The sequence below is a fragment of the Oryctolagus cuniculus genome, chromosome 8 (genome assembly GCF_964237555.1).
Source record: "Oryctolagus cuniculus chromosome 8, mOryCun1.1, whole genome shotgun sequence".
NCBI lineage: Eukaryota > Metazoa > Chordata > Mammalia > Lagomorpha > Leporidae > Oryctolagus > Oryctolagus cuniculus.
Window position 1 is genome coordinate 110,752,628 of NC_091439.1, and position 20,734 is coordinate 110,773,361.

A 20,734-nucleotide genomic window follows, 5' to 3' on the forward strand; every position below is an offset into this window, starting at 1 on the left:
ACCAAGCAAACAGATCCAGATGGAAGGATCAGCAAGGGCAGGTTGTGAGGTTTTGTTTTCCTTTTTTGACAATGGTGTTGAACTTCCAACTGCAAACCAGACTCACGTGAGGCACTTAAAGCTGTCCGTCCCCTGCTCTCACCTCCAGAGTCTGATGTCGCTGACCCAGAGGGGCCAGCAGGTGACGCCAGTGTGCAGCATGCACTTTGACCCTGAAGTTTTGCATAAAACAGCAAGTCTCCGACCTGGGACACGCTGTGTGGTTGGACTGTGGAGCTGTCTGACTGATACATTAAAAGCAGTGACCTTTTTGGCATGTGACATATAACATCGGTTTACGTCTCTTCAATTATGTGGAAATATGCTAGTAAAGTAGTAAAGCACTACTTACCCATTACACGGAGCAGTCATTAACGAGAATCCGTAGCGTAGCGTGGAGCTACTCTGTCTTAACTGGCTGTGTCAGGTAGAAAGCGGAAAGTCACGAGAGTTAAATGTGTATGTAGACATTATGTAAAGGACAGGGTGGAATTTACTGCTTCCATGATCCTAAGAAACTGAAAATTTGTCAGCAAATTAAATGCAAAGGAAACTCGGGAACTAAAATGAGTTAATTACTACCAAACATGCAGTAGAAGGGATGAAAGTAAGACGTTGGTTCTTTGGAAATACTCATAAAGTTAACCACGACAGCGAACTAAGTAACGTGACACAGGTCTTGCAGTAGTCACAAGTCACAGGTTGTGTGCATTTTCACATCAATGCATTTTCAGTAGTAAATAAAGTCCGCACGCAGTCAGAGGGGGGAGTTGTAATGCCTTAGCGCTGGCCTGCACCCCAGACAGCTTCTCAGTGTGGGGTAGGAAGACTTGTTCCCCTTCCGCTCTGTCTCTTCCTGGAGATGGCCCACTGCCTGCTGAATCGTCCTGGTCTGCGCTTTGGTTTGTGCGTATTTGCTTACGTCTTTTTTTTTTTTTTTTACAAAGTTTCAGATTTTGCCTTAATTAACCTACCTATTTAATAAACATCTGTTTGTTAGGGGAAAAAAAGAGTCCTATTTGAGATTCACTAAGTCGGCAATGAACCCAACGGCTGTGAGCGGTCCGCCCTCACTTGACAGCACCATTACTGCTGCGATTCCGTGCTGGGGAGGGAGGGGAGATTCCCGGTGCTGGGATTTGACCGCATCTGCATGGGGACCCCAGGCCCCGCCCGCCCTTGAGCCAGCCCCCAGCTCCTGCCGCCTCTGCCTGCTCCTTAGCTGTTCAGGGTTACTCTTCACAGCTTTGCTCTGGGGATGCTAACACAGCACACTACAGAGGGCGTTATTACTATTTTTAATTACTTTATTTGACAGAGAGAGACAGAAATCTCCCCTCTACTGATTCTCAACCCGGATGCCCAAAGCATCTGGAGCCAGGCCGAAGTCAGGAGCCTGGAACTGGATCCAGGTGTCCCATGTGGGCGGCGGGGACCAGGTGGGTGTTTGGGGCGGCCCTGCCGCCCCCGGGAACACACGAGCAGGAAGCTGGGATTGGAAGCAGAGTCGGCACTGAGGGCTGCAGGCCAGAGGCCCAGCCTGCATTTATGCTTTGCTGCGTTTGGAGAACTGTGCACACAGACTCACCCCTGCCATCGAGGGGCAAGCACTTGAAGGAGGCGGGCAGAGCACAGAGAGCGTCAGTGGTTGGAGGGGGGGGGGGCAGAGGCGGGTCTTTCCTCTCCTCGAGAGGCCCAGCAGTTAGGAAGAAGCGCACAAGGTATCATGGGAAACCTTTCCCCAGGAGGTCCTCTCCTGCTTGTTGTCCAAGTTGCATTCCAGGCGTGGGTCTGCAGTCTATTGCGTATTAGAAAAAATGTTACGCAGGAGTCTGATTGCTGCACATCTCGGAGAATTTGGGAAATCTGCTCTTCCCTTTAGTCCAGGGGCTGTCCCTTCGTCCAGCGCCAAAGCACACACAGTTTACATTAACGTCCAGAGACACCGACGGGGCCGAGTGCCGAGCTGCGGCAGAGGCTGGATGCGGGGCTGCTGGGAGAGCAGGGTCCCCTGGGCCTTCCCCCGAGGTCATGACGCTGGCTTAGTCTGGGGCCACTGGCTGTATTTTAATGCAGCTGAGCTGTAAAAATACAAGGCCCCATTGTGGAACACAGGCAGGCCATTGTTACTGCTGTAGGCCTGTCAATGTGAAAAAATGTGTCTGTTTGCCTTCCCCTATGACCCGAAAGAAATGAGCTGCATTATGGAGTCGCAGCGCACGCTGGACATGTTGGTTTTGGAAGGCACCTGGAAGAATAACATACTAAAAATTCTGGCAGCGTGGGTTGGCTAACGTGGCAGGGATACCAGCGATCCTTTAGGGTTCTTTGTTACCCTGGGAGTGAGCTGCGGCGAGTGGCTCTCCTGGCCTCTGTGTGGTGGCCGGGAGCACCGTGACCCAGAGCCCGTGCGGCCACACTCCCATGCCCAGTGCCCAGAACACCCAGAAGCAGCCAGATGTGTTCGGCTGACCGCGGCGTCGCCACTGGCGGGTGTGGTGGGAGCCGTGTGTTTGCTTTCCCGTCTCTGCTCCTGGCGTCCGGGCCCTGTAGCTACTCCTGCAGGTCTGTGGGCCTCTGGCTTCCCCCAGCGTGCTTCTCTTTTCTCCCCGTAGGTGTGGGAATGATGACCACAGGAAGTCAGCGCCCAGCCTCGCGTGTGGCTTTGTAACGGGCCCGTTTGGGCTACTTTCCAAACCTCTGGGACTCCAGGCTTTCCTTCCCGGGGTGGCCGTGGCTGTGCAGATGCCGTAGGCGGACACAGTGTCAAGGCCGTTTGTGCGCGGACACGGGGGACCACCAGTCACAGTCCCTCTGCCACAGGCTCTGGAGTCTCCCGGCCCCGGCCCAGGGTCTGCACTCTGTCACGCCCTGTGTTGCCCCTAACAAATCCCACCCTTGGAAGGTCAGTGTCCTGGAATGTGAGATGAGCAGTAATGGCCGACATTTGAGGGGTTACTGTAAAGATTAAACCAGATAGGCCGGCGCCACGGCTCACTAGGCTAATCCTCCGCCTTGCGGTGCCGGCACACCGGGTTCTAGTCCCGGTCGGGGTGCCGGATTCTGTACCGGTTGCCTCTCTTCCAGGCCAGCTCTCTGCTGTGGCCAGGGAGTGCAGTGGAGGATGGCCCAAGTGCTTGGGCCCTGCACCCCATGGGAGACCAGGAGAAGTACCTGGCTCCTGCCATCAGATCAGCGCGGTGTGCCGGCCGCAGTGGCCATTGGAGGGTGAACCAATGGCAAAGGAAGACCTTTCTCTCTGTCTCTCTCTCTCTCACTGTCCACTCTGCCTGTCAAAAAAAAAAAAAAGATTAAACCAGATAATGAGAGCAAATTGCTTAGCAGATAGTAAGTGCTCTCGGTCCATGTCAGATACCACGATTGCTGTGTTTATCCTGACCTAACTCGCGCCTCACGCCCACAAACACAAACCGCCGTTAGCCTTGGCATTTCTCCTGCTTCACCTGTGCAATTTAACTTTGTTTTTTATTAAGAAAAAGATATATTTATTTATTTGAAAGAGCAGAGTTCCAGAGAGAGAGAGAGAGAGAGAGAGAAAGGTCTTCTGTTCACTGGTTCACTCCCCAAACGGCCGCAATGGCTGGAGCTGGGCCGATCTGAAGCCAAGAGCTTCTTCTGGGTCACCCTCATAGGTGTGGAGACCCAGGCCTTTAGCAGGGAGCTGGATTGGAAGTGGAGCAGCCAGGACTTGAACTGGTGCCCATATGGGATGCTGGCGCCACAAGTGGAGGGTAAACCTGCTATGCCACAGCACTGCCCTGCAAATTAACTTCAAAAAACAATTGCTTGTTTGCAATTCAGCTATTAGCTTAATTTAAGCTATTTATTTTGATCCTTTAATTTACCATCTCTGGCTGCTGCTTCCTTTTTTTTTTTTTTTTTTTAAGATTTACTTATTTATTTGAAAGGCAGAGTTAGAGAGAGAGCAGGAAACACAGAGAGAGAGGTCTTCCATCACTGTTTCATTCCCCAAATGGCCGCAACGGCCAGAGCTGAGCCAATCTAAAGCCAGGATCCAGGAGCTTCTTCCAGGTACCCCACGTAGGTGTGGGGGCCAAGCAGTTGGGTCATCTTCTGCTGCTTTCCCTGGCACATCAGCTGGAAGCAGGACTGAAAGTAGTCGGGACTCAAACTGGTGCCCACATGGGATGCTGGCAACACGGGCGGCTTTACCCGCTGTGCTGCAATGCTGGTGCGTCTCTGGCTTTTCATACTATAGAGGGTTTTAGTTTGTTTAAGCTGAACATGGTTAAAGTAGCCTCTCGCTCTTCGCTCTTCACTGTGTAGATTTGAGTTCAAGGTAAGCGGTTACCAGACGCCTTCCATGGCATAGGAGCTAAGGACACAGAGCTGATTGGTGCGAGATTCTGCCCTGCAGACGCCATCCGTGTTGCAGGGGAAGCAGACGTGTAAATTGCCAGCTAATCGGCAAAGTGCTGATTGCCACGTGTGTAGACAGGAATGAGAACTACACGTCGGGAGAAGGAAGCAGCAGGTGCCTGGGTGGCAGCAGATTGATTCCTATCCAGGCAGAGGGAAGTGCAGGTGCAGAAGCAGGAGGTGAGCCCCCCAGGAGCGGCACATGGTGGGCACGGCGTGCGAGCGTGGAGTATGGGGAGGGGAGAGGTTGGGGGTGGCTGGATCATGCAGGCTGCGGTGCCTTGCCCAGGGAGGTGGGCCTTATCCTGTGGGGTGTGTTCAGCTGGGGACCCTGTTTGCTTCTTCAGCGAAGTACCACTTCCGTGCGGTGAGTTACACAAATCTGAAGTCTAGAGCCCTGTGGGTTTTGCACAGTCCCAGCACCCTTCTGATCTCTGTCGCCATACGTCAGTTCCGCCAGTCTCAAGCCTTGGGTAACTGGGCTTAACACAACCGACACAAATGTATTGGCTCGTCTGGGGCCGTGCCACCCCGAGCACGAGCACGCCCGGTGCTGTCTGAGGCAGGTCAGGCCTGGTTAGTGTAAGTCGGTTCACATCCTGGAGCCTGGGAAATCCGAGAGGGAGGTGTGGACGTGGAGCAGGGGTGGAGGGAAGGGAGGCTCGTGGGGGCTGAACTTGTCTTTCACGACAGCACCGATCCCACTCGCGCCCTCGTCACCCACCCCGGCCACCTCACCATGCTGCTTTATTCGCAGGTAGACCCTGAGTTCAGAGGGGACAGACATTCAAACTGTGGCAGCTGGTCAGATAACTTAATAACTGTCCTAAGACAACATTTCCGTATGTACTGTACTCAGGTAGTGTGTCTTTTTATTTTTAGTTGATGCATAAACAGTTGTACGTACTCACGGGCTCTCATGGTAGCTCTGTGTATGTATGCATTGTACCATGTTCAAGCCAGGATAAACGTATCTGTCTCATCAAATGCTCAGTGTCTCCTGACGGTGAAGACACTCCGAATTCTCCCTTGCAGGTTTGTAAACAACACGCATGACTTTGTTACTGTACAGTCACCCTGCTGTACAATGGTCACCAGAACTTCTTTCTCCTGCCTCGCTATAAAATGATACCCTTTGATCAGCCTCCCCCCCTCCCCCCCGCAGCCCCCAGCCTCTGGGAACTACCGCTGGCCTCCTTTCTCTGGGGGCAGACATTTCAAATCCACTCACACGTGAGATCATAACAGAACACTTCACTCAGTCCCCCCAAGTTGTTGCAAATAGCGGATGTGCGTCTGTGTATGCCGAGTGGTACTCCACTGTGCGCGTGTTCTACGTTCTCTTCATTCATTCATCTGTCGGTGGACATGGACGCTGCTTCCATTTCTGGGCTTTTGTGAATAAACCCGGAAGTGCACGACCTCTCTTCACACATGAGGTTTGTTTCCCTTGGACGTACACCCAGGAGTGGAACTGCCCAGTCACGTGGTGAGTGCTGTTGCGAATTGTTTGAAACTGTTTCCCACAATCACTGTGCTCATTTGCATCCCCACCAACAGTGCATACTGGCCCTCTTTTCTCCACATCCTTCCCAGAAACTGTTATTTTTAAAATCTGTTTGATAAAAGCCATTCTATCTTGAGTGAGACGGTATCTCGTTGTGGTTTTGACTTGTATGTTCCTCATGCTTAGTGATGCTGTGGGTTTTTTCATGTCCTTGGTCACCATTGTGTGTCTTCTTTTGAAAAATGTCTGTTTAGAGCTATTGCCCATTTAAAGACCAGATTATTTGGGCTTTTTTGTCCTGAGTTGCCTGGGTTCCTTACATTTTCTGGCTCTTTACCCCTTGTCGGATGTGTCATTTGCAAATATTTTCTCCCATTCTGTAGGAGGTGTCTTCACTCTGTGGTCTCTTTACTCTGCCCTCGGCCAGCCCATGACCATCAGTGAGCAGCTTCCTGGTCTCTGGTCTTCCACTGAGTATATTGTTCATATGGTGAGAGATGGGAGTCCAGCTTCCTCCGCCTGCCTGTGGACACCCACTTTCCCCAGCAGTGTCTACTGAAAAGACTGTCCTCTCTCCAGTCCGTGCTCTTCACACCTCTGCACAGACCACTTGGCTGTGAATGCGTGGGTTTACTCTTAGACTTTCTGTTGTGTTCACTGGTCTCTGTGTCTGTTTTATGCTCACACCAAGCTGTTTTAATTAATGTAGACTAATAGTCTGTTTTGAAATAAAGCTGTGTAGTGCCCCCTGATTTGTTCTTTTGGCTCAAGATTGTTTTTGCTATTTAGGATTTTGTTTGTGGTTCCATTTTTTTTCTAGTTCTCTGAAGAATGTAAGTGATATTTTGATAGGGGCTGCATTGAATCTAATGATAACAAGTGCTATAGATATTTTATCAATACTGATTCCTCCAATGCATGACCACGAGATGTCTTTCCATTTCTTTGTATCCTCTTCAATTTATTTCATCAATGTTATTTAGTTTTCATTATAGAGACCTTTCACTCTTTTGGTTGAATTTATTCCGTGGTATTTTTTTTTTTGGTAGCTGTTGTAAAAAGGATTGCCTATTTGATTTCTGTTCACATAATTTGCTGTTACTATACAGAAGTGCTATTGATTCTGTCTTGATTCTGTATCTGGAACTTTGTTGAATTCGTTGGTTTTAATGGGGTTTTGGGGGTGTTTTATATAAAAGATCACACCGTCTGCAAACAGGAACAATTTGACTTCCTCATTTCCAATTGGACGCCTTGATTTCTTTCTCTTGCCTAAGTCCCAGGCGTCTTGTACCGTGTTAAGCAGAAGTGGTGAAGGTGGACATCCTTTAAAGCCCCTCGCCTTTCCCCATTCAGGATAGTGCTAGCTGTTGACTTGTTATACCCATCCACGGCCTGCGTTATGTTGGGGTACATTCCTCTCATGCATAATTCAGTCAGTTTTTTCATAAAAAGAAACTGAATTATATCAAAAGCTTTTTCTGTATCTAGTAAGATAATGTGATTTTGTCTTTCATTCTATTGCTGTGGTGAATGATTTTATTTATTTGTTTATTTGTTTGCTTATTTGAAAGATATAGCATCAGAGAACGAGGGAGAGAGAGAAAGCAAGAGAGATATCTTCTACCCACTGGTTCCCTCCCCAAATGGCAGCAGCAGCCAGGACTGGTCTCGGCTGAAGCAGAAGCCAGGAACTCTGCCCTGGGCTCCTGCATGGGTAGCAGGGGCCCAGCACACGGGCCGTCTTCCGCCAGCTTCCTGGAGCATGAGCAGGATGCTGGACCAAAAGCAGAGCATCTGGGACTCAAACCAGCACTCTGATACGGAATGCTGGCGTGGTGAGCGGTGACTTGACCTGCTCGCCACAATACTGGCCCCATGTGTCGTGTTCGTTGAGTCATGTATGTTGAACCCTCCTTGCATCCCTGAGATGAACCCCATTTGATCTGCTGAGTAACGTTTTCAGCGTCCTGTTGGATTCAGTTTGCTGGCATTGTTGGACATTTTTGCGTCTATGTTCTTCAAGGATGTTGTCCTGTAGCTTCGTGTTTTTATCTTGGCCTAGTTTGGAATCAGAGTGGCGCTGGTATCATTGCATGTTTGGAAGAGTTCCTTTCGCTTGTACTTTGTGGAATAACTTAAGGAGAAGTGGTATTAGTACTTCTGCAAGTGCTTGGTAGAAAGCAACATTGAAACCATCTGGTGCTGGGCTTTTCCTTGATGGGAAGTATTTATCACTGATTCAGTCTCTGCCCACTACTGTTCTGCTCAAGTATCCTGTTTTCTCATGATTCAGTCTTGTTACGCTGCATGTGTTCAGGAATTTGTCCATTTCTTTTAGGTTACCAGATTTGTAGTTGTTCGTAATGATCTCATGACCCTTTGTATTTCTGTGCTACCAGTTTTTATGTCGCCCTTTTCATCTCTAATTTTATTTATTTGAGACTTTTGTCATTTTTTTTCTTAGTTTAGCTAAGGGTTTGTCAATTTTGTTTATCGTTTTGAGGAACCAGCTCTTCATTTCATTGATCTTCTGTTTTTTACTCTTTGTTCTGATCTTTATTGTAATTTTCTTCCTACTAATTTTGAATTTATTTGTTCTTGTTTTTCTTTTTTCTTTCTTTCTTTCTTTTTTTTTTTTTTTTTTTTTTTTTTGACAGGTAGAGTTATAGACAGTGAGAGAGAGAGACAGAGAGAAAGGTCTTCCTTCCATTGGTTCACTCCCCAAACGGCTGCTACAGCCAGCGCTGCGCTGATCCGAAGCCAGGAGCCAGGTGCTTCCTCCCAGTCTCCCAAACGAGTGCAGGGGCCCAAGCACTTGGGCCATCCTCCACTGCCCTCCCAGGCCACAGCAGAGAGCTGGACTGGAAGAGGGGCAACCGGGTTAAAACCCGGCACCCATATGGGATGCTGGCGCCACAGGCAGCAGATTAACCAAGGAGCCACGGCGCTGGCCCCCATGTTCTTGTTTTTCTACCTGGAGTGAAAGGTTATCTAAGATCTTTCTGTCTTTCTGATTTAGGAATCGATTGCTGTGAACTTCCCTCTTGGTACTGATTTTGCTGTCTTCCAAAGGTTCGGTATGGTGTATTTTCATTTTCATTTGTTTCAAGAAATTTAAAATTTTTCTTTTTAGTGTCTTCTCTTGACCATTGGTTGTTCAGGAATAAGTTGTTTAATTTCTATGTATTTGTTTAGTTTCCAAAATTTTTCTTTTGATTGATTCCTACTTTTATTGCATTCTTGGTCAGAAAGGATACACAATACGATTTAAATTTTTCAGAATCTGAGGCTTGGCTTGCGGCCTGTCCTGGAGGAGGCTTCGCGTGCTGGATCTGCGCTCTGCAGGTGCTGGCTGGGATGTTCTCTAGGCGACGGTCACTTCCCGGAGGTCTGGGCTGCAGCTTGCTGTTTCTTTTTTGATTTTCTGTCTGGACGAGCTGCCCGTCGGTGAAAGTGGAGTGTGAAGTCTGCTGGTATTATCTTGTTGGAGTCCACCTCTTCCTTTAGGTCCGTTGACGTTTGCTGTATGTAGGGGTGCTCCAGTGTTGTGTGCATGCGCCTTCATGAGTATCACTTGCTCCTGTTGACTTGACTTGTCCGTCGTTTTGTAGTGCCTTGCCCTGTCGCCTTTCCCTGCTTTTGGTGTGAAGTCTGTTCATCTGGTAGGATATGACTTCTGCTTGCTTTCGCGTTCCTTTTGTGTGGACAGTCTTTGTTCATTCCTTTACTTTAGTCCACATCTGTGATATGGGACGTGGGCATTCCAGCCGGTGCGCTGGCCGCTAGGCCAAACGCCCGCCCCAGGTTGCAGTAGCGATTGGTGCTGCTTAGATCACGTGACGGCCCCTTACACAGCCAGGGCAGAGTTTTTTTTTTTTTTTTTTTTTTAATATAGACCTGGCGAGGGATTAGAGGATAAGAGTGCTTACAAAGTACATAGAACCCTGAAGACACCTGTGTCTGTGGGGCCCTCCAGAAAGCAAGTACTAAGGCAGGTTAGAGGTGCAGGAGCTGAAAGTGGAGATGAGCAGGGAGAGCCCTCCTCTGTGGCGTCAGTGTGCCGGGTGCGAGGACAGAGCAGGATGCAGAACGGGAGTGAGGGGACCTCAGGCCCTGATGCCGGTCTCCCCGGGGTGTGACCGACCCTAGAGAGAACGCACAGTGAGGGTCACCCGCAGGAGGAGACTTGGTGGGGAGGACCTGGCCACGCTGGGCGCTCGCCCCTTCCCGGTACTGCCTGCAGCAGTGTGGCCGTGGCTCAGAAGCCAAGGAGGATGCAGATGGCCGACTGTGGACGCTGTCCACTGGCTGCACTCCTTGCAGGCTCGAAGGCCGGTTCCTCTTTGCAGGAGCTCGGTCGTGAGGCCTAGGGCTGCCGTGGTGCCCCCGTTAGCTGCGATGTGTTTCCAAGAGCAGCAAGCTCTCACCATCACACCAATGTCGAAAAAGAAGAGTCTGTATTTTAGAAAGATGTTTTGGGAAGCTTATTGATTTTTCTTAAGTTTTAAAGGCTTTTATTTAGAACTTAAAACAATTTTTAATTTATTCTACAAACAGAAAAAGAGAATGAGAATGAGAGAGATCTCCCGTCCGCTGCGTCGCTCCCCACATGGCCGCGATGGCCGGGGCTGGACCAGGAGCCAGGGACTCAGTCTAGGTTTCGCCTGTGAGTGCAGGCTGCCTCCCGGGGTCTGCACAGGCGGGAGCTGGAGCCAGGAGCTGGAGCCGGGAATCAAACCCAGGCACTCTGAAGTAGGATGCAGGTGTCTTCTCAGGTGGAACACTCACACTCGAACGAGAGTAGTTTTAAAGGAGGTATTTTGTATTATTTAAATATCTTAGAAGTACACAAATGTTTCCCTCTACTCCTAGTTACCATTGCAAAAATCCTATTTTTATAGGTTCATATGTATGTGTGTATTTTGTATGTACAGAAATAGAATGTTAAATGTAATTCACAAATTACTTTTCTTGTTGAACTAAATAAAATGCTTAGCACACTTTAACATGTTCCCTGCTCTAGCCCTCACCTTTTGTTCTATATAAAGTTTGTTTCGGGGCTGGCATTGTGGCATGTTGGGTTAATCTGCCGCTTGCGATGCCAGCATCCCGTATGAGAGCTGGTTTGAGCCCCGGATGCTCCATTACCAATCCATTTCCCTGTTAATGCCCCTGGGAAGGCAGCAGAAGATGGCCAAGTCCGTGGGCACCTGCACCCACGTGGGAGACCAGACGGAGCTCCAGGCTCCCAGCTTTGGCTTGGCCCAGCCCTTGGCTGATGGGGCCGTTTGGGGAATGAACCAGCAATGGCAGATATACCTCTGTCTCTCTTTCTCTCTCGATAACTTTACCTTTCAAATAAATAAATCTTTTTTTAAATAAAGTTTATTTCAGATAATTATTTATTTTCCTTTTCTGTTTTTTTTTTTTTTTTTTTTTTTTTTTTCACTTTAATCAGTCTTTATTTACAAGTGCCTGGGATTTCACAGCAGCGTGGTCCAGGGCTGCTTCCAGCTCAGCGTGGCCGGCTTCTTTCTCAGCACCGTTTCTCACGCCGCAGGTCTCCCCGATTCATTTGTAAGTGTTAGGTGACAGCCACCTCGGGTCTCCAGCCTCATCAGGGGCTCTAATTGTGCTGCCATCTGTTTCCTGCCTGCCGCTGGCTCGAAGCCATCACTTTGACTTCGCTCTCGGCTGATGGGGGCCTCCCGGCTCCCCGCAGAGCCGTTCCCGGTCCCATCTGATCTCTGCTGCCTGCAGAGCTGCGGTGCAGTGTTTTCTTAGCCCCCTTCCCACTCACCTCTGCCGTCTTCAACCAGAAGTCCTTGGACTCGCGTGTGCCCGAGTTGGGTGTTCCTGGTACCAACCCTACGGCTACCCGCCGCTGTTGTAAGGTATAAAGTCCAGGCACAGGCTCTGGGTCCTAAAGCTAGAGCTCATCCCAGCACCTCCAGGCCCCGCGGGGAGGGACAGGGACAGCCCTCCGTGGCACGCAAATGGGCCCAGGAAGAAATCTGAGGTCGGATCCGAGAACGCTGTCACCTCCAGCGGCCGCTCGTCGGCTGCTGGACACTGGACATTTGCACAAGTGGAGGAAACCACGATGAAACGGCAGCACGCGGCTGTAAAAAGTAGGCTGGTAAAAGGTTACAGAGCAAGCGAGTTAGACAGGTGGCTTTTTATTTTTTCAGAAAATATTTTGTCTTAAACGGGAACTTTTCCATGTATTGTAGGTTTCCTTGCATACTTATATCGTCCATCGCAATATTTAGATCCTGCCTTAACGTTTCAACCTCGGAGAAGTCCAGGACCTGCTCATATTCGTGGGTTTTCACTGTAACTGGTTATGGAGCACTGTGTGGTAATTCAATACATGTGTTCAGTATGTGAAGAGCAAAGCAGGTTAGTTAGCATTTCCATGTCTTTAAACAATTTTTTAAATTTGATTAACAATAGTTGTACACCAAGATAAGCTTATCTTTTAATTCCATTTTCCATGAACTGGTTGCAGTGCCTCTCTGCTTCCTGTGTTTCCAGGGGATGGAGAAAGGTCTAGGGGCACCAGCTGAGCTGTGCCATAGACCTGGGCCCCACACTCAGCTTTTGCCGGCTGTGCCGTGTGGGGGAGGGGGCCCAGTGTGTCCCATTTTTTTGTTGTATTTATTTATATATTTGAGAGGCTGAGACAGAGAGACAGATACAGAGAGACAGAAAGACAGAAATAGCCCATCTGCTGGTTCACTCTCCAGATGACCACAGTAGCCAGAGCTGGGCCAGACCAATGCTGGGAGCCAGGGACTCCATCATCCAGGTCTCCCATGTGGGTGGCAGGGGTGCAGCCACATTAGTAGGAAGCCAGGATGGGGAATAGGGCCAGGCACGCACAGCTGGCATCGTAACCAGCAGGCCAAATGTCCACCTCTGACTTCTGTTTACTTCTTTACAAAGGCTTTTACTGCCTACACAGAAATAAATGCCAGGGGCCGGCACTGTGGCATAGTGGGCTAAGCCTCCACCTGCGGCACCAGCATCCCATATGGGCACCAGTTCATGTCCCAGCTGCTCCTCTTCCAATCCAGCTCTCTGCTGTGGCCTGGGAAAGCAGTGGAAGATGGCCCAAGTGCTTGGGCCCCTGCACCCGCATGGGAGACCCCAAAGAAGCTCCAGGCTCCTGGCTTAGACCTGGCCCAGCTCCAGCCATTGCAACCGTTTGGGGAGTAAACCAGCAGATGGAAGATCTCTCTGTCTCTCCCTCTCTCTGTAACTCACTCTCTCAAATAAATAAATAAATACAAATCTCGAAAGAAAGAAAAGAAAGAGGAAGGAACTGTCTGTAGCATGGGATGTTGAAGCCACAGCAGTGATTGTGCCTCCAGACTTGGGTCGGAGAATTGGCAGTTCCACCGCCATGTGTTTACGAAAGGAGAGAATCACGTAGCCGCCCCACTGAGCCCAGCTTCACCGGCTGTGCAGGCCCAGGGCTCCCCTGGAAGTGGTGGAAGCAGTGCCACTGAGGCGTGTGCGCCCCTTTGCACAGAGCCGGCTTGTCCCTCAGGTGTCTGAATTAAGTGAACATCTATGCACTGTGCTTTTACTCTGAAAAGACGACAAACGTACGCATACGGAAACTCCCCTGGGCGGCAAGACTGCCAGCGAAAGCTGAGGCTGGGTTCTGGGGTGCTTAGTGAGAGTAAAACCCCGGTGTCTCGGCACCAACGGCGACACGTGACTACATCAGCTGCGGCAGCAGCAGTCTGCACGTGTGCCAAGCACCCCATCGAGCCCGCCCAGGCCACGCGTGCTGTGGCGGCAGCAGTCTGCACGTGTCCCAAATGCCCCATTGAGCCCCACCCAGGCCACGCGTGCTGTGGTGGCAGCAGTCTGCACGTGTCCCAAGCACCCCATCGAGCCCCACCCAGGCCACGCATGCTGTGGCGGCAGCAGTCTGCACGTGTCCCAAGCACCCCATCGAGCCCCACCCAGGCCACGCGTGCTGTGGCGGCAGCAGTCTGCACGTGTCCCAAGCACCCCATCGAGCCCCACCCAGGCCACGTGTGCTGTGGCGGCAGCAGTCTGCACGTGTCCCAAGCACCCCATCGAGCCCCACCCAGGCCACGCGTGCTGTGGCGGCAGCAGTCTGCACGTGTCCCAAGCACCCCATCGAGCCCCACCCAGGCCACGCGTGCTGTGGCGGCAGCAGTCTGCACGTGTCCCAGGTGCTCCATCGAGCCTGCCCACACCACGCATGCTGTGACAGCAGCAGTTTGCACGTGTGCCAAACACTGCGTCAAGCCCCGCCCAGACCACCTGTGCTCCTCTGCCGTCCAAGGCAGAGACCTGGTGGCTCATTCTCTGCGTTCCCCTCACCCTCTCTCCACAGTTACTCCTCCAAAACTCAGGTCCTTCCTCTTGCACTCCCCGAGATCCAGGGACGGGGTGCCCAGGCCGTTGCCTTGGTTGCTCACCTTGTTGGGGGCCGTTTTGCTGGGCACCGCGTGGTGAGCGCGGAAGTGCGCTGTGAGGGCTCCGTACTTGGTGCGGCACTGTGTGAGCACCTGACCCCATAGAAACCCCGCAGCGCAAAGCACACCTCAGGGACCCACCGGGTTCCCTGCGGCCTGTGTCCCCTCCGGCATCCGCGAGTGTCTGGGGTCTCTGAGCCTGCAGGGGGCGCCGAGAGGTGGCTTCTGCCACCCGGGATCCCACAGACGGTTGCAGGAGCCCTTTTCATTAGCATATTATTGACCCAGTAATAGCTTCTTGTGAGGGATGTGTTTTATTTTCCAGCCCGCCCATCTGGCCTGGGTCTGCTGCTCCAGGACCACATAATAGAAGTCTCGATGGGAATCCGCGCAGCATATGTCTGGTAGCAGATTTATAGGCTGCACAGTCCTCCTGGTATGTTGTTTTTTTCCCCTCCAGCAAACAAGGGAAGTAAACATCCCAAACCTGAGCAGTTCTGTAAGGGTTTTACCTCCTTCACAGAAGAGTTTAAAGTCCTTTGGCCTCCGTTTGCACGATTGCTCTTCGTTTTCACCTTGGACAAGGTCCTTTATACACCAGTGGCAGCTGAACCCCTAGAAAGTCAAATACTGGGGGGCAGTGCTGGAGGAGCCGTAGGAAGCCGCTCCTGAGAGAAGTGAGGAAAGTGTCCCCTGGCAGGCCTGCGTGTGGCTGTGCTGTGTAGCAGGGATCAGAAACCCACAGAGCAGAGTGTTTACCATCCCACGGTTTAGCTCACTTTAACCCCATCCCACTGCACTACATAGGGGCACCTATGAATGAATGGAGTGGTCCGTCTACCACTGTGGCAACCTTGAAGTAAAGATTATGTCATTGAAACAGTCACAGAATCGAAACCTTGGGACTTAATTAAAGACATTTTTAGCCGAAGTCGTCACAGCAAAGCCAGGAGCCTAGTGAGCAGGGCTGCACACCACACTTCCCATCTACACCCCAGCAGGCTCCTCCCGTGCACAGTGGTCACAGCAAAGCCAGAAGCCTAGTGAGCAGGGCTGCACACCACACTTCCCGTCTACACCCCAGCAGGCTCCTCCCGTGCACAGTTGTCACAGCAAAGCCAGGAGCCTAGTGAGCAGGGCTGCACACCACACTTCCCGTCTACACCCCAGCAGGCTCCTCCCGTGCACAGTTGTCACAGCAAAGCCAGGAGCCTAGTGAGCAGGGCTGCACACCACACTTCCCGTCTACACACCAGCAGGCTCCTCCCATGCACAGTGGTCACAGCAAAGCCAGGAGCCTAGTGAGCAGGGCTGCACACCACACTTCCCGTCTACACCCCAGCAGGCTCCTCCCATGCACAGTGGTCACAGCAAAGCCAGGAGCCTGTGTGAGCAGGGCTGCACACCACACTTCCCGTCTACACACCCGCAGGCTCCTCCCCTGCACAGTGGTCAAAGCAAAGCCAGGAGCCTAGTGAGCAGGGCTGCACACCACACTTCCCGTCTACACCCCAGCAGGCTCCTCCCCTGCACAGTGGTCACAGCAAAGCCAGGAGCCTAGTGAGCAGGGCTGCACACCACACTTCCCGTCTACACACCCGCAGGCTCCTCCCGTGCACAGTTGTCACAGCAAAGCCAGGAGCCTAGTGAGCAGGGCTGCACACCACACTTTCCGTCTACACACCCGCAGGCTCCTCCCCTGCACAGTGGTCACAGCAAAGCCAGGAGCCTAGTGAGCAGGGCTGCACACCACACTTCCCGTCTACACACCCGCAGGCTCCTCCCGTGCACAGTTGTCACAGCAAAGCCAGGAGCCTAGTGAGCAGGGCTGCACACCACACTTCCCGTCTACACACCCGCAGGCTCCTCCCCTGCACAGTGGTCACAGCAAAGCCAGGAGCCTAGTGAGCAGGGCTGCACACCATACTTCCCGTCTACACACCCGCAGGCTCCTCCCGTGCACAGTTGTCACAGCAAAGCCAGGAGCCTAGTGAGCAGGGCTGCACACCACACTTCCCGTCTACACCAGCAGGCTCCTCCCATGCAGCACTGCAAGCTTTCACTCTGTCGCATAGCTGTCGCATTGTAGGAAGTTAAATTTTGAGTTGCATGAACTCTGTCTTATGGAATTGAAGTATGATTAGAGGGAAAAAATAATCAAATTCTAACCAAACTGTCAAATAGTCAAATTCTATCAATCAAAATATCAAATTCGAATCAAAGTGTCTTCTTGAGAAGTGATCTACAGAAGGATTTTTGTCAGTGTTAAATGCTGTGTCTGTGTGTGTGTGCATGTGTGTGTGCGTGTCTGTGTGCATGTGTATATGTACGTGTGTGTCTGTGCGTGTGTGTGTCTGTGTGTGTGCATGTCTCTGTGTGTGCGTGTCTGTGTGTGCATGTGTATATGTACGTGTGCATGTGTGTGTGTCTGTGTGCGTGTGTGTGCGTGTCTGTGTGTGTGCATGTGTATATGTACGTGTGTGTCTCTGTGTGTGCGTGTCTGTGTGTGCATGTGTATATGTACGTGTGCATGTGTGTGTGTCTGTGTGCATGTGTGTGTGCGAGTCTGTGTGTGTGCATGCATATATGTACGTGTGTGTGCATGTGTGTGTGCATGTGTATATATACGAGTGTGTGTGCATGTGTGTGTGTCTGTGTGCGTGTGCGTGCATGTGCATGTGCATGTGTAGTTTTTTGTTTGCTTTGTGCTCGCAGCCTGGTGTTGCCTTCTCTCTTCTCCATCTCTGTCCTTGTGCACTTCGAATGCAGATGGGCAGGCTCACAGCCTCAGACGAAGGCGCACTTGCTGCACAGCGCTTCAGCAAATCGGCTTTCGTCCCCACGTGCGTCTCCCGAAGAGCGCTGTTGGAAGCTGGCTCTCCTTTGCGCGTCTGAGCACCTGTAAGGAAGTGCACAGCAGCCCAGTTACCACCCCGAAAAGCTCGTCTACGAGAAAATCCATGCACCCCCTAGGCCAGGCTGCACCAAGGAGAGCGGATTGCATGGGATTTCAGGGCCGTCTCCTGGGTCTGCAGCCCCTGTGCAGACTCACAGGAGGTCAGCCAGCCTCGTGGGGAGGGGCGCGGGTCAGGTGCCGCCGAACGCCTCTGAACACCCCTGCGTAGCTTAGTAAAATCAGAAACATGACAGAACCGTTCACACTGGACAAGTTCTCGGAACTCTGTGGGTATTGGAGAGTTCATTTGCATTTCCAGTTAATTCTCAAGAGGTAGTACACTTGCACCCGGGCATCAGCCAGTGCTTTTAAAAGATCATGGCACCGCCATCTTATTTTCATTAGTGCGCCCTCGGGTACGCTGTCTGTGCTGTGCCCCATGGGAAGTGTGTCCTAGCAGAAGGCCCCATGAGCCCTAACTCCCAGGTTTGGTTGCCCTGTGACGTTCTGATCACCGTTGGGTTATTGTCATTTATCAAATATTTTCCCCTAGGCCTTACCTTGGTCAGGATGGGTTCTGTGGCCCGTAACTGACGCGTGTGACTGTGAAGGGATTAGACATTTTCCTGCGAGAACCCAGCTTCATGTCGTTGGGAACTCGTGTGCTCTGAGACAAGGTTTAGAGGCTGAGCAATCAGCTGGGCAGCCAGGACGTGCCTCCCTCTGGTTGGTTTGCTCTCTCCCTTGGTTCCACGGACGGGGGCCTGGGCTGCGTTAAACCTCATTCAAACTAACCCCGGCCCAAGGGGAAACTGTGGGTCCCAGGTTCCAGATCGACTCTGAACTCAGAACCCAGCTTCCATCTCTAATTACTGCCGCACCCCGTTTTTAAGTGCCCTGCATGTTCAATTCTGTGCTTTTGTTGGTGAATACACGCACATCTTCAGCTTGGGAGAGAAGATTTTATATATGCACCATTTTGTATTAAGAACTCTGTTCAGAGACTTCACACATCATTGTAAGATGTCAGTAATAGGAAATGAGAAGTCCCTCATCACTAACCTCTCCCGCTGTTTGTGGGGAGTGTCCCCCCGTGTCACTGACACACGTGCGTGTCTGTTCTGCACAGTGGAATCCCCGTGTGCCTAGACGTTAGCAGCTTGCTGTTCTGTTAGACACCCTGTCCTGCTTTTTTGTTCTTTTTTTGATGGGAATACTTTATTCCTTTGAAGAGTGCCTCGTACCTTATTTGAAAGGTCCTCTGTTGATAGACATTTACATGAGAGATTACGTTTTATTTTTTAAAGGTTACTTATTTATTTATTTGAAAGCAGAGTGACCAAAAGACAGGGAGAGCCAGAGAGAGAGCTCTTTCATCTGCTGGTTTACTCCCCAAATGGTCGCAACAGCCATGTCTCAGCCCGACTGAAGCCAGCAGCCAGAAACTCCGTCCTGGTCTCCAGCGTAGGTGGCCGGGGCCTAACACGTGGGCCTTCCTGGGTGCATCTTTTGCTGCCTTCCTAGGTGGGTTAGCAGGGAGCTGGATTGGACGTGGGGCAGCCAGGACTTGAACCTGCACTATGATATGGCTCAATTGGCTGTGCCCCAACTCCAGCCCCTTAATTCTTATTTTTAATTTACATGCAATAAAATTAGCTTTTTGCCACAATGTACTGGGAGTTTTGGTGGAAAAACATAGTGCAACAACCACTATAACTCGCAGTCAGAGCTGCCCGTCACCTCCAGGCCTGGGGGCCACGGGCCGTCTGCTGTTCTCGTGGTCCTGTCTTTGCAAGGGTGTCGTGGAAGGCACCAGCGTGCCTTCTTCCACTTGTGTCCTGCGTCTGGGGCTCCAGGTCCTTGTGTGTGTCTGTTGTGCACTTATTTTTATTATGGGGCAGGACATCCACCATGTGGCCGTGTCCCTTTTTCCCCGTTAGCCTGTTGTAGGACACCAGGGTGGTTTCCTGCTTTTGAAATTATGAGTAAAGTCATTACAAATGCAAGAGTATTTCAAGAAGTCGTGGAAAATAGAAGAGGTGGGTTTACTCTAGTTTAAAAATTCTGAAATCTGTATACATGAAGCATCTTCAAAAAGTTCGTGGAATTTGTCTACTAGGAAAAAATTATGTATGGATTTCATAATTGTTTACACTAAAATGAGCGTATCTTTTAACTCTGTTCCCCCATCAACTTTCTGAAGTGCTCCCATGTTCGCACACAGTTTTGTGTGCACATAACCTTCAGTTTCACATCCCGGGACTGAGACTCCTGGGTCCTACACCGAGTATACGTTTATCTGTATTAAACAGCTACCAGGCTTTTCCCCAAGATACCCGTGCTGTCTTGCGTTGCACCAGCCCTACGTGCCGGTTCCGTGCTCCGTGTCCTCAGGCACGAGTACTGCCATTGCTTTTCCTTGTTCTGTTTTGCTGTTGAGTCCTTCTGACACGCGTTCCAAGGTATGGCCTTGGGGTTTGAACTTGGGTTTTCCTCGCGCCCAGGGCTTTTGAGCACCTGTCCGTGTGCTGCTCCCCTTACATGTGTCTTCCCTGTGAAGTTCACCTGTTTCCCATTTTTCCATTTGGCTGTTTTCTGATGTTTGGGTTTTGAGAGTTATTTTCCTTATCAGATATCACTGTGCAAATATTTTCTCCCAGATGGTCATTTTATTTTATTAACTGTCTCCTTTGCAGATCAAAATTCTTACATTTCAGCGATATCCAACTTATCGTTTTTAAATGAATTTCATTTTTAGCATATCTAAGAAATCTTTGCCTAATCTAATATCTCAAAGGTTTTCTCCTATGATTTCTTTTAAAAGTTTTATATAGCTGGGGCCACTGCTGTGGCATAACAGATAAAGCCACTGCCTGCAGAGCCAGCATCCCGCATGAGCACCAGTTCTAGTTCTGGCGCTCCATTTCCAATCCAGCTCCTTGCTAATGTGCCTGGGTGGAAGATGGCCCAAAGGTGTGGGGCTCTGAAGCCATGTGGGAGACCTGGAAGACGCTGCAGGCTTCTGGCTTTGGATCGGTCCATTTCCAGTCATTGCAGCCATTGAGGGAGTGAACCAGTGGATGAGACACCTCTATCTATCTATCTATCTATCTATCTCTTTGCTTCTGCCTTTCAAATAAATAAATAAATAAATAAATCTTTTTAAAACAAAAGTTTTCTAGGCCTGTTGCTATGGTGTAGTAGGCTAAGCCTCTCCGCCTGCAGTGCCAGCATCCCACATGGGTGCCAGCTCACGTCCGGGCTGTTCCTCTTCTGATCTATCACTTTACTTATGACCTGAGAAAGCAGTAGAAGATGGCCCAAGTGCTTGGGCCCCTGCACTCACGTGGGAGCGCTAGAAGAAGCTCCTGACCCTTGGCTTTGGATCAGCCCAGCTCTGGCCATTGCGGCCAACTTGGGAGTGAA

The 20,734-nt window shown here is 50.7% G+C and overlaps 1 protein-coding gene and 1 long non-coding RNA gene across 2 annotated transcripts in view; both read left to right on the plus strand.

Moving 5' to 3' along the window:
- Nucleotides 1-20,734, plus strand: part of SCFD2 (sec1 family domain containing 2) — a 343,673-nt gene that overhangs the window by 239,266 nt on the left and 83,673 nt on the right. The window lies entirely within an intron of this gene.
- On the plus strand, nucleotides 3,341-15,412 carry LOC138843399 (uncharacterized). Its single transcript, XR_011378067.1, has 2 exons — nucleotides 3,341-9,027; nucleotides 9,231-15,412. It is a non-coding gene; the product is annotated as an uncharacterized lncRNA (long non-coding RNA).